The sequence below is a fragment of the Pseudophryne corroboree genome, chromosome 1 (genome assembly GCF_028390025.1).
Source record: "Pseudophryne corroboree isolate aPseCor3 chromosome 1, aPseCor3.hap2, whole genome shotgun sequence".
NCBI lineage: Eukaryota > Metazoa > Chordata > Amphibia > Anura > Myobatrachidae > Pseudophryne > Pseudophryne corroboree.
The window spans coordinates 118,785,181-118,798,346 of NC_086444.1; the positions used below are offsets into that span (position 1 = coordinate 118,785,181).

Below are 13,166 nucleotides of genomic sequence, written 5' to 3' on the forward strand. Positions count from 1 at the left end.
CGGCTGGGTCCACAGTTTATCCACAGGTTAACAGTGGGATATGATGGAGCGTCAGCGGATTGTACCAATCGATCAAAGCTTTCTTGCCTCCCAGGATGCAACTGGCCCGTCCATATATCCCCGCCCACTGGATCAGTGAAATCATTTTTTTGTTTGGTGCGGCAGGAGCCGGGCCATGGTCAGAGGGCTGCAGTATTTTAGCAGCCCTAAGCTTTCTTTTATTTTTATAGTCTTACTATTTGTTTGAGTGATCTTTCTAAACCGCGGTTTATACGTATATTAGAAAGAGTCTCTCCAACAACTCTCCGGGTTGCAACAACGCTTATCCACGAGTACAGTGCTGTTTCGGCGGGCGTCTGTGTCTGATATACTAGCAGGTCAGAAAAAACAAAGGTGTAAAGATGGCGCTTCACTTCAAAGGTGCTGCAACCCACCAGACAGGACGGTCATCTTAGTCCCTTAATTCTCGTAATATTCTCGTATTTGCTGTGGTGCGCTCATTGGGTTTTAGCGACCGTATTCTCAGTCCAATGGCGAGGCCAACAAAAGTTCATAAACACACGGTCACAGAGGCAACAGGTCCGTTAATCTTCTATCCACAAAAACACTTAACCAATCCACCAATTTAGGAACCCCTAAATTTCTATATGAAAGAGTGGTGTCTTAACTGTGGACTTTGAAAAACTCAGAAAGATCCCATATTGGCCCAATTAGTGATCTAAAAATACATCCCAGCTAGTGTCCTCAGTGCTGGCCAAACTCTGAATCAGAGTTTGGTCAGCACTGAGGACATTAGCTCAAGTTTGCAGCTATCATTGAGGACACCAGCTCATGTTTGCGTATTTCAGAAAACCTAATGCTGGGTCCTGAAAAATCTTGCATGCTTTGAAAATTAAGGACTACTTATTTGCAGCACTCCAAATATATGGGATGTATTTTTAGATCACTAATTGGGCCCATATGGGATCTTTCTGAGTTTTTCAAAGTCCACAGTTAAGACACCACTCTTACATATAGAAGTTTGGGGGTTCTTAAATTGGTGGATAGAAGATAAACGGACCTGTTGCTTCTGTGACCGTGTGTTTAAGAATTTTTTTTTGGCCTCACCATTGGACTGAGAATACTGTCGCTAAAACCCAGGGAGCGCACCACAGCAAATACGATAATAATACTAGGAGGTCCATCAGACGTTACCAGGCTGTGGCCGGAGCACGGGACGAATGTAAGGCATCGGTTCCGCTTAGCTAGACTGAATACGGACACAGCTGCACTGGTTTGGGAGGAGATTACCAAACAGTAGCTGACGTGCTCCAGCGCTAGGCCTTAAGGATCATAGGCGCCAGGAATAGCTTGAGGCTGCGATCCCTTGGGTTTATGTCAGCAGTAGGGAGTCGGGCGCTCTTCTGGTCGCCCCTCCCCCCGGTTAATGACCAGTTTTCGCCGGTCTTCCGCCATGAACTGTTTACTCGCTTCCGTCCCAGACTGTACCACGAGGGGACCCAGTCGCAGCTTAGGCGGCTGTGTGACCGGTGCGTCTGTGTTCACTGGTCGCTACAGTGAGGGGACCCGGTCGCAGCATAGGCAGCTGTGTGACCGGTGTGTTTGTGTTCACTGAGCGTCTGTGTTCACTGTAGGTTTATAGAGTGGCAGTGTACACTAGTAGCGTCTGAAACCACTCAGCGTTGGCTAACGTATGGGGTTATCTTGGAAGCGGGGTGAGTCTCCCTGTATCCCACTCTGAGTACAGACTATACATCAATAAATCTCTATCTACCTTTTGAGTACGAATAGTTAGATAAGGGCGTATGTGTCTGTGTACCATTACTGCTGTTTTCTCATACATCCTAGAGGATGCTGGGGTCACATCAAGAACCATGGGGTATAGACTGGATCCGCCCTATATGACATCTATAAGTAACTGGCAAGAGCGGACATAGTGCCAGGGCACTGTCCGGACCCCCGCCAGTATAAAAATGTATTTGAAAAGAGCGGGTCTGAAGCGCGCCATTACGGGGGCGTAGCTTAGCCCTCACAGCACACAACCCGGCGCCATTTTCTCTACACAAGGCTGCAGAGACGCTGGTCCTTCGTCACACTGCTGCATTAGTATCAGGGTGAAAAACGGGGGGGGAGGGGGGAGGGAGGAGTTATTTTGCTGTATCATATGTTAATTATAAAAGCGCTGCAGGTCTGGGACATTTTCTGTGGTGTTTCAGACCGCGATTGAGCGCTGGGTTGTGTGCTGGCAATAACTCCCTCTGTGTCCGTCTGACTGGCTTTACTGTGGGTCGGACCCCTATAGGCCCAGTGTGTCGGCATATCTGAGGCGGAGTGCTCTTCCCAGGGGTAGACTATGTTAGGGACACAAACTGCTGTGCGATTGGCCCTGTCGGTACCGTCGACACCTGATTGGGTGAATGTTTTGAGTGCTTTGAATCCAAATGTGGCTCTGATAAATAAGATTGGATAAATTTGAGTCTCAGAACCAGGCATGGAAGAAATCCGTAGAGGATGTGTTGTTAAAAGTCCAGACCCACTCGGGGGTCACAAAAACGTTAATTTGCCCAGCTGGCAGACACTGATACTGACACGGACACTGACTCAAGTGTCGACTATAGTGATGCCAAATTAGATCTAAAACTGGCAAAGAGCATTCAGTACATTATTGTGGCAATAAAAGACATCTTACATATCACTGAGGACCCTACTGTTCCTGATACTAGGGTCTGTATGTATAAAGGAAAGAAACCTGAGCTAACGTTTCCTCCCTCTCATGACCTGAACACGCTTTGTGAAAAGGTTTGGGAAAATCCTGAAAAAAAGTTTGATTCCCAAAAGGATTCCAGTGGCGTATCCGTTTCACTCTAGGGATAGGGAAAAATGGGTGTCACCCCCCATTGTGGACAAAGCTCTATCACGGCTGTCCAAAAAGGTGGCTCTTCCATCCCCTGACACGGCAGCTCTAAAGGATCCTGTGGATCGTAGGCAGGAAAATACATTGAAATCCATTTATGTCACCACGGGTACTCTACTCAGACCAGCCATTGCATCTGCGTGGGTGAGTAGTGCTATCGAAAAATGGGCAGATAACTGGTCATCTGAAATAGATACCCTGGATACGGATAGCGTTCTTTTGACACTAGGTTTTATCAGGGACGCTGCAGTCTACTTAAAGGAAGCTGCGAGGGATATTGGCCTCTTGAGATCAAGGGCCAATGCCATGGCAGTCTCAGCTAGGAGAGCATTGTGGATTCATCAATGGAATGCTGATGCTGACTCTAAGAAAGCTATGGAATCTCTTCCGTTTAAAGGTGGTGTATTTGGTGACGGCCTCGCTGACTTGGTATCTACGGCTACCGTGGGTAAGTCATCATTTTTACCTTATGTGCCTCCACCACAAAAGAAAGCACACCACTATCGGATGCAGTCCTTTCGGCCCAATAAATACAGAAAAGGCAGAGGGTCTTCCTTCCTTGCTTTTAGAGGAAAGGGAAAAGGTAAACGATCACCGCCCGTTCCCAGGAGCAGAAGTCCTCCCCGGCTTCTGCCAAATCCAACTCATGACGCTGGGGCTCCTCTGCGGGAGTCTGCACCAGTGGGGGCACGTCTCGGGCTCTTCAGTCAGTTCTGGGCTCGTTCGGCCCTGGACCCATGGGTTTTAGAAATAGTGTCCCAGGGGTACAAACTGGAGTTTCAAGATATACAAGAAATACAGGGATAGTGGACCACTGCGCTCACAGCGGCTGCAGTTTTGTAGAACCCTGGTGTCACTCAACACCATATATCCTGAACATTAGCTAAAAAAATGGGAACTATCAAACTGCGCACAGCTTATGGAAGTAAATATATCAGTCTATGATGTTGATCAGAAGGTTATGGACCAATGTTCCTATATTCTTCTATCTTTCCTTCCAATTCTTTCCTTTCTTACTTCTGAAAAGTCCCCTTCAAATTTGTCGAATGTCCCTCAAAAACAAGGAAAGAACAATATTGTGTAGCAGTTCCTGGATTTGAGTGATTCTCTGAGTAATCTGGTTCGACAAGATGGTTCGTACCGTACTCACGTCTGAACGGTGGGATTCACACACATAAAGGTTTCTTTTTTGGGAAGGTTTTCTCCTGACTGGATTTGGTCGTGTTCTCTTAAATCCTCGTCAAGTGGTATCCCAACATGAAAAGTACCGAGGAGAAAAAATATCCTAATTAGTGGATATCCCACGGTATAATATATTCAGTCAGTCAACCGGAGAAATGGACTCGCGTACCGTACTCACACTCAAAGTGTATTCAATATACCCATAAAGGTATCTTTAACTGTAATTCATACTCCAACAGATAAAATAAAAAGACGTAGATGGGCAGGCGTACCCCACTTACAATCTTCTATGATGTTGTCTTGCCCGTAGCGGTTTCTTTTTCCACTTTCTTCCCAGGAAGTGGAACTCCACTATCGGCTCCCAATCTCGGTATAATGGAAATATATATCGAAAAATGGAAGTTTCCTGACTCATTTATATCTCAATCTTTTCAACGGAATGAATGGGTCTGCATGGGTACCCTAATCTTTTTGGTTCCCTACAAGAACCATTTGATCTCAAAATCCAGGTTCATTCCTCTTGGTTGTAAGGTTCCTAGGTTGAAGATGGACCGCATTTCTGTCCTTGCAAGTCTTTCTTCGATGTCAGTACTTCTCCAATTTCTTGGCGCCAGTTGTATTCCACAGAAAAGGGCAATCTCAGACGGTTTGCACATATGGTCTTTCCATAACTTCAAATACCCATGCAGACCCATTCATTCCGTTGAAAAGATTGAGATATAAATGAGTCAGGAAGAGGGTATTTTGGATACACAATCCATCTCCATAGGCACATCTTCTCTTGGTTATGGACATATTTATTTATAATTGTTCCAATTCATTATTAAGTATGTTTTTACCTAAAATTCGAGTAATGCAGGATTTAATATTGTATCCCAACATGGCATATACTGTCTTTTATGTACATCCTATTTTTTGTGTAATTTTTTTATTTATTTTTTATTTTTTTATTTTTTACTTTTTATTCAAGTCTTATTTTGTGTCTGATTTTAAACCAATGTATTTTAATTTTATGTACTATCACAATGGGGTTACATTATACCCAACCATGCATTTTATTTTTATATTTCCCCATATACTGCTTTTAATGTACCTAACCTATCCATTTGGTTAGGTATTATTATCTTTTTTTCCCCGCCATATAAGTATTATATATAACTATATGGGAAACATTACATAGGCTCCACTATGGCCGCATTCCCGGCCGCAGTGCGTTCCACTAAGTAATAGTGGAACACACGGTCTTTCCGGCCCTCCTCGCCCGGCGGAAGCAGTGCGTTCCACTTCAGATAGATGGAACGCACAGCTTCCGCATATCATCCTCCCGGCGCGTCACTTCCGGTTTCTCGTCAGACGGAGACGGTGCGTTCCACTCCGGACAGGTGGAACGCACGATATCCGGCAGAAGTGGTGCGTTCCACCCCGGACAGGTGGAACGCATAGCGCTTAAACACTATACACATACTGTTAAAACTGTTTCTAAACAGTCAAAACTGTTTCTAACCCGCAAGGACGTCCCTCCAATGTATAAGGGACGGACAGGCAATCTATAATAATTTATTATAAGTCTTAAAGGCCCCTATGTTCACGATTAGCATTAAGACTAACCACACCCACTTTATAACCACTACCTGTTTAGGGGTATAAATAGAACTACAATCTCCCTCTTAACACACCTTGAAAAAGACCCTCTGGTCGAAACGCGTTGGTGTGAGGGACAGACATCACCTGTAGACCTTCCAGACTACCATCTTTTGAGGTGAGGTAATCCGGATCTATTTCACCTTTTTTTGAATGGTTATCAACATCTTCTGGTCGGCCTATTAGAGTTTTTTCTGCCCCATTGCTGATACTTTTATTGTTTGAATTCAATAAAACTCCTTTTTATTAAACTTCCATTTTTCGATATATATTTCCATTATACCGAGATTGGGAGCCGATAGTGGAGTTCCACTTCCTGGGAAGAAAGTGGAAAAAGAAACCGCTACGGGCAAGACAACATCATAGAAGATTGTAAGTGGGGTACGCCTGCCCATCTACGTCTTTTTATTTTATCTGTTGGAGTATGAATTACAGTTAAAGATACCTTTATGGGTATATTGAATACACTTTGAGTGTGAGTACGGTACGCGAGTCCATTTCTCCGGTTGACTGACTGAATATATTATACCGTGGGATATCCACTAATTAGGATATTTTTTCTCCTCGGTACTTTTCATGTTGGGATACCACTTGACGAGGATTTAAGAGAACACGACCAAATCCAGTCAGGAGAAAACCTTCCCAAAAAAGAAACCTTTATGTGTGTGAATCCCACCGTTCAGACGTGAGTACGGTACGAACCATCTTGTCGAACCAGATTACTCAGAGAATCACTCAAATCCAGGAACTGCTACACAATATTGTTCTTTCCTTGTTTTTGAGGGACATTCGACAAATTTGAAGGGGACTTTTCAGAAGTAAGAAAGGAAAGAATTGGAAGGAAAGATAGAAGAATATAGGAACATTGGTCCATAACCTTCTGATCAACATCATAGACTGATATATTTACTTCCATAAGCTGTGCGCAGTTTGATAGTTCCCATTTTTTTAGCTGGAGTTTCAAGATGTTCCCCCTCGCCGATTTTTCAAATCGTCCTTGCCAGCTTCTATTCCGGACAGGGAGGGTGGTATGTGCCGCAATACAAAAATCGTGTCGCAATCAAGTCATTGTCAGAGTTTCCCCGTCGCAACAGGGAGAAGGCTTTTATTCGAGCCTGTTCGTGGTCCCGAATCCAGACTGCTCAGTCAGACTAATACTGAATCTCCAATCCCTCAATTTCTACCTGAGAAAATTCAAATTCAAGATGGAATCTCTACGGGCTGTGATCTCCAGTCAGGAGGAGGGGGATTTTATGGTGTCTGTAGACATAAAGGATGCCTACTTGCATGTTCCCATTTATCCTCCACATCAGGCTTACCTGAGGTTTTCAGTTCAGGATTGTCATTACCAATTTCAGACGTTGCCGTTTGGTCTGTCCACGGCTCCGATGGTTTTCACCAAAGTAATGGCCGAAATGATGTTTCTCCTGCGCAAACAAGGAGTCACAATTATCCCGTACTTGGACGATGTCCTGATAAAGGCAAGATCCAGGGACCAATTACTGCAGAACATTATGCTTTCCCTGACAATTCTGCAGCAACATGGTTGGCTCCTAAACTTGCAAAAATCACAGTTGGTTCCGAGGAGACGGCTGTCGTTTTTGGGAATGATTCTGGACACAGAATTAGAGTTTTTCTTCCAGTGGAAAAGACTATGGAAATTCAGCACCTGGTCAAACACATTCTGAAACCAGCAAGATTATCGATCCATCAATGCACTCTGTTGCTGGGGTAGATGGTGGCGGCCTACGAGGCCATTCAATTTGGCAGATTCCATGCCAGAGTGTTTCAGTGGGACCTGATGGACAGGTGGTCCGGGTCCCATCTGCACATGCCCCGAAAGATTCCTGTCTTCCAAGACCAGAATCTCACTCCTGTGGTGGCTGCACAGCTCTCACCTCCTAGAGGGATGCAGGTTCGGCATCCAGGACTGGATTCTGGTGACCACGGATGCGAGTCTCCGAGGCTTGGAAGCAGTCACACAGGGGGAATGCTTCCAGGGAAGATGGTGAAGCCAGGAAATTTGTCTACACATAAACATTCTGGAGTTTAGGGCCATTTGGCGAACATCTTCGCAATCGGGCCGTCTTGATTCAGTCGGACAACATAACAGCAGTAGCGTACAGCGGAGCAAAGAGCAGTACGGCAATCGCAGAGGCCACAAAGGTTCTCTGCTGGGCGGAAAAGCATACAAACGCTCTGTCAGCGATCTTCATTCCAGGAGTGGACAACTGGGAAGCAGACTTCCTCAGCAGACACAATCTCCATCCAGGAGAGTGGGGCCTCCATCAAGAGGTCTTTGCAGAAGTGACAGGTCTTTGGGGAATTCCTCAAATAGACGTGACTGCGTCTTTCATCAACAAGAAACTTCCGAGATATTGTTCCAGGTTGAGAGAACCTCAAGCAATAGCAGTGGACGCCCTAGTGACACCGTTGGTGTTTCAGCCGGTGTATGTGTTTCCTCTGCTTCCACTCGTTCCAAAAGTGATAAAGATCATAAAGACGAACAAAGGTTCAAGCGATCCTCATTGTTCCAGACTGGCCAAGGAGGGCTTGCTATCCAGATCTTCAGGAATTACTCATAGGAGATCCCTGGCCTCTTCCTCTACGAGAGGATCTGTTACAGCAGGGGCCGTGCTCCAAGACTTACCGCGACTTCGTTTGACGGCATGGCGGTTGAACGCCGGATCCTAGCCCGAAAGGGTATTCCCAAGGAAGTCATCCCCACTCTTATTCAGGCCAGAAAAGGAGTAACGTCTAAACATTACCGCCGTATTTGGAGAAAATGTGAATCCAGGAAGGTTCCTACGGAAGAATATCAGTAAGGACGTTTTCTCCATTTTCTACAGGCTGGTGTGGATGCGGGCCTAAAGTTGGGCTCAATTAAAGTACAAATTTCAGCCTTATCGGTTTTCTTTCAAAAACAATTGGCCTCCCTTCCAGAAGTTCAGACTTTCGTGAAAGGCGTGTTGCACATCCAACCTCCCTTTGTGCCCCCAGTGGCACCGTGGGATCTTAACGTGGTGTTGCAATTCCTTCATTCTCATTGGTTTGAACCTTTACAGAAGGTAGAGTTGAAATTCCTCACTTGGAAAGTGGTCATGCTGTTGGCCTTGGCATCTGCAAGGCGGGTGTCTGAATTAGCGACCTTGTCTCGCAAGAGGCCTTATTTGAACTTTAATGAAGATAGAGCAGAGTTGAGGACTCGTCCGCAATTTCTGCTGAAAGTGGTTTTGTCGTTCCAGTTGAACCAATCTATTGTGGTGCCAGTGGCTACTGACGCCTTGCTTGAATCGAAGTTTCTCGATGTAGTCAGCGCTTTGAAGATTTATGTCGCCAGAACGACTCAGTTTAGGAAAACGGAGGCTCTGTTTGTCCTGTATGCTCACAAGAAGATTGTGGCTCCTGCTTCCAAGCAGACTATTGCGCGCCGAATCTGTCATACGATTCAGCATGCTCATTCTACGGCTGGAATGCAGTTACCGAAATCGGTGAAGGCCCATTCTACCAGAAAGGTGGGCTCGTTCTGGGCGGCTGCCCAGGGGGTCTCGGCATTACAACTTTGCCGAGCGGCTACTTGGTCGGGTTCAAACACCTTTGCGAAGTTCTACGAGTTTGATACCCTCTTGTTTGGATCGGCGCTGCAGAGTCATCCGCACTCTCCCGCCCGTTCTAGAGCTTTGGTATAACCCCATGGTTCTTGATGTGACCCCAGCATCCTCTAGGACGTATGAGAAAATAGGATTTTAATACCTACCGGTAAATCCTTTTCTCTTAGTCCGTAGAGGATGCTGGGTGCCCGTCCCAGTGCGTACTGTATCTGCAGTTTTTTGTTACGTTTCAACACGTTGTGTTACGTTTTTAGTCAGCCTGTTGCTGACGTTGTTCATGCCGTTGACTTGCGTTATGTTGCATGCCATGTTGTACGGCGTGCTTGAGGTGTGAGCTGGTATGTATCTCACCTTAGTTTAACAATAAATCCTTTTCCTCAAAATATCCGTCTCCCTGGGCACAGTTCCTATAACTGGAGTCTGGAGGAGGGGCATAGAGGGAGGAGCCAGTACACGCCCCTTAAAAGTCTTAAAGTGCCCATGTTTCCTGCGGATCCCGTCTATACCCCATGGTTCTTGAAGTGTCCCCAGCATCCTCTATGGATTAAGAGAAAAGGATTTATCGGTAGGTTTTAAAATCCTATTTGAGAGAGCCTGGGAAAACCCGAAGAAAAAAATCTCAGATCCCTACAAAGGTTCTGGTTGCTTTTCCTTTCCCTGAGGAGGATAGGAAAAAATGCGACAACCCACCCGTAGTTGACGCGTCTGTATCCAGACTCTCAAAAAAGGTTGTTTTACCTGTCCCTTGATCTTCGCGTTAAAAGAACCGCCTGATCGCAAAATTGACACTATGCTCAAGTCCAAATACACTGTTTTAGTGGCGATACTGTGTCCTACTATTGCCTGTGCATGGATTTCCAAAGCTATAGTAAAGGGGTTTGGCACGTTGCATGAGGATTTGGATACATTGAGACTTTGGTTGCGCAAGTGGTCTGCCGTTGCGGAATCCAGGGGAAGTGTGGAGATCCTACCCTATACAGGTCAGGCTCTCTTTGGGGAAGCATTGGATGTGTGGATTTCCACGGCTACAGCGGGAAAGTCACCTTTTCTTCCCTCAGCTGCACCTGTTACGAAGAAACCTTTTTCTTCAGCTGCATCACAGTCCTTTAGGGTTACTAAAACAAGAAAGGCCAAGCCGTCCAACACCATCTTTTGAGGAGGTCGGACAAAATCTAAGAGACATGCTGCGGGTTCCCAGGAACAGAAGCCTGCTTCAGGTTCGCCTAAGTCCCCAACCTGACGGTGGACCGCGCGGCCTTGAGGTGGGGGTGAGACTCGGGCATTTCAGCCACGTCTGGGTGTTGTCCGACCTGGATCCCTGGGTGTAAGATATTGTGTCCCAGTGGGTACAGGCTGGAGTTTCAAGATCTTCCTCCTCACCGATTCTTCAAATCAGGCTTGCCAGCTTTGCTGGCAGACAAGGCTATCCTACAGGAAGCCATCCAGAAGTTTGTGGAGTCACAGGTCATTGTACCAGTTCTACCCCATTTGCAAAACAAAGGTTACTATTCGAACCTTTTCGTGGTACCGAAACCGGATGGTTCGGTCAGGCCCATTTTGAACTTAAAATCGCTAATCCCCTTTCTGAGGGTGTTCAAGTTCGAAATGGAGTCTGAGGGCGGTGATATCAGTTCTGAAAGAGGGGGAATTCCTGGTATCCCTGGATATCAAGAATGCATACCTTCACATTCCGATTTAGCCACCGCATCAAGCTTTTCTACGATTCGCACTGTTAGACAGTTATTTTCTGTTCGAGGCACTGCCATTCGGCCTCTCCACAGCATCATGGGTGTTCATCCCCCGTCTGCAGAGGAGAACCATCATCTCCGCCATCACCTTGGTGAACATAATTCCATATCTGAACAATCTGCTGATAAAGACATCGTCCAAGGAGAAGCTGTTACAGTCCATTGTTCTCACGACTCATCTACTCAGGGAACACGGTTGGATCCTGAATGTTCCCAAATCACATATGGAGCCGACCAGGAGGTTGTACTTTCTGGGAATGATCCTCGATATGAAAGCGCATAGGGTGTTTCTTCCGGAGGAGAAAGCATTGGTTATACAAACAATGGTCCGAGATGTCCTGAAGCCAGCCCGGGTGTCTGCTCATCAGTGCATTCGCCTTCTGTGGAAGATGGTAGCCTCTTACGAGGCTCTCCAGTACGGGAGGTTTCATGCTGTGCCCTTCCAGCTGGATCTCCTGGACAAGTGGTCGGGATCTCATCGACACATGCACCAGAGAATAAGTCTGTCGCCAAAGTCCAGGATTTCACTCCTGGTGGCTACAATTACCTCGCCTTCTAGAGGACCGCAGGTTCGGGATTCAGGACTGGATCCTTCTAACCACATATGCTAGCCTCCGGGGATGGGGTGCATTCACTTAAGGGAAAACCTTCCATGGAAGGTGGTAAAGTCTGGAATCCGGTCTTCCCATAAACATTCTGGAACTAAGAGCCGTGTACAACGGTCTTCTCCAAGCGGCACATCTTATGCGAGAACGAGCCATTCCAGTGCAGTCGGACAATGTAACGACGGTGGCCTACATAAACCGACAGGGCGGAACTAAGAGCAGAGCTTCAATGTCGGAGGTGACGAGAATCATCCTCTGTGCAGAAAAACACGTGTTGGTGCTGTCTGCAATTTTCATTCCAGGAGTGGACAACTGGGAAACGAACTTCCTCAGCAGACACTATCTCCATCCAGGATATTGGGGCCTCCATCTGGAGCTGTTCACGGAGGTGAAAAATCTTTGGGGGGTTCCTCAAACAGAAATGATGGCCTCCCACCTCAACGAGAAGCTTCGGAGGTATTGTTCCAGGTCAAGAGACCCGCAAGCAGTGGCGTTGGACGCTCTGGTGTCTCAGTGGGTGTTCCAGTCGGTGTACGTGTTTCCTCCACTTACACTCATCCCAAGGATTCTAAACTCCTAAAGAGAACAAAAGTTCAGGCAATCCTCATTGCTCCGATCTGGCCAAGAAGGGCTTGGTACGTTGATCTTCTAGATCTACTGCTGGAAGATCCAAGGCCTCTTCCTCATTGTGAGGACCTTCTGCAACAGGGGCCATTCGCTTATCAAGACTTGCCACTGCTACATTTGACGGAATGGAGGTTGACCGCCAGATATTAGCTCGGATGGGCATTCCGAACAAGGTTATTCCTATCCTGGTACAGGCTAGGGAAGGAGTAATGTCTAGACATTACCATCACATTTGGATAAAGTATGTATCTTGGTGTGAATCCCGAGAATTTTCCTACGGTGGAGTTTCAACTTGGACGTTTTCTCCTCTTCCTGCAAGCAGGTGTGGATATGGGCCTGCGTTTGGAATCCATAAAGGTCCAGATTTCGGCCTTGGTCCATTTTCTTCCAGAAACTGGCTTCCCTCCCGGAGGATCAGACTTTCTTGAAAGGTGTTCTGCATATCCAGCCTCCCTTTGTGCCGCCTACGGCACCCTGTGATCTTATTGTGCTGTTGCAGTTCCTCCAATCGGATTGGTTCGAGCCTTTACAGGAGGTTGATGTGAAGTTTCTTACGTGGAAGGCTGTCACTTTGTTGGCCTTGGCTTCTGCTAGGCGTTTGTTGGAGTTGGGGACTTTGTCTTGTAAAAGCCCCTACTTAATCTTCCATGAGGATAGAGCTGAGCTCCGGACACGTCAGCAGTTCCTTCCAAAGTTTGTCGGCTTTTCATATCAACCAACCTATTGTGGTGCCAGTTGCTACTGACTCAATTCCATCAAAGTCCTTGGATGTTGTAAGGGCTCTGAAAATCTTTCTGAGGAGGACTGCTCGTCGCAGAAAATCGGACTATGTTTGTCC

At 46.5% G+C, this 13,166-nt stretch overlaps 1 protein-coding gene across 25 annotated transcripts in view; it reads left to right on the plus strand.

Moving 5' to 3' along the window:
• DDX4 (DEAD-box helicase 4) overlaps positions 1–13,166 on the plus strand; it is a 1,188,488-nt gene that overhangs the window by 598,611 nt on the left and 576,711 nt on the right. The window lies entirely within an intron of this gene.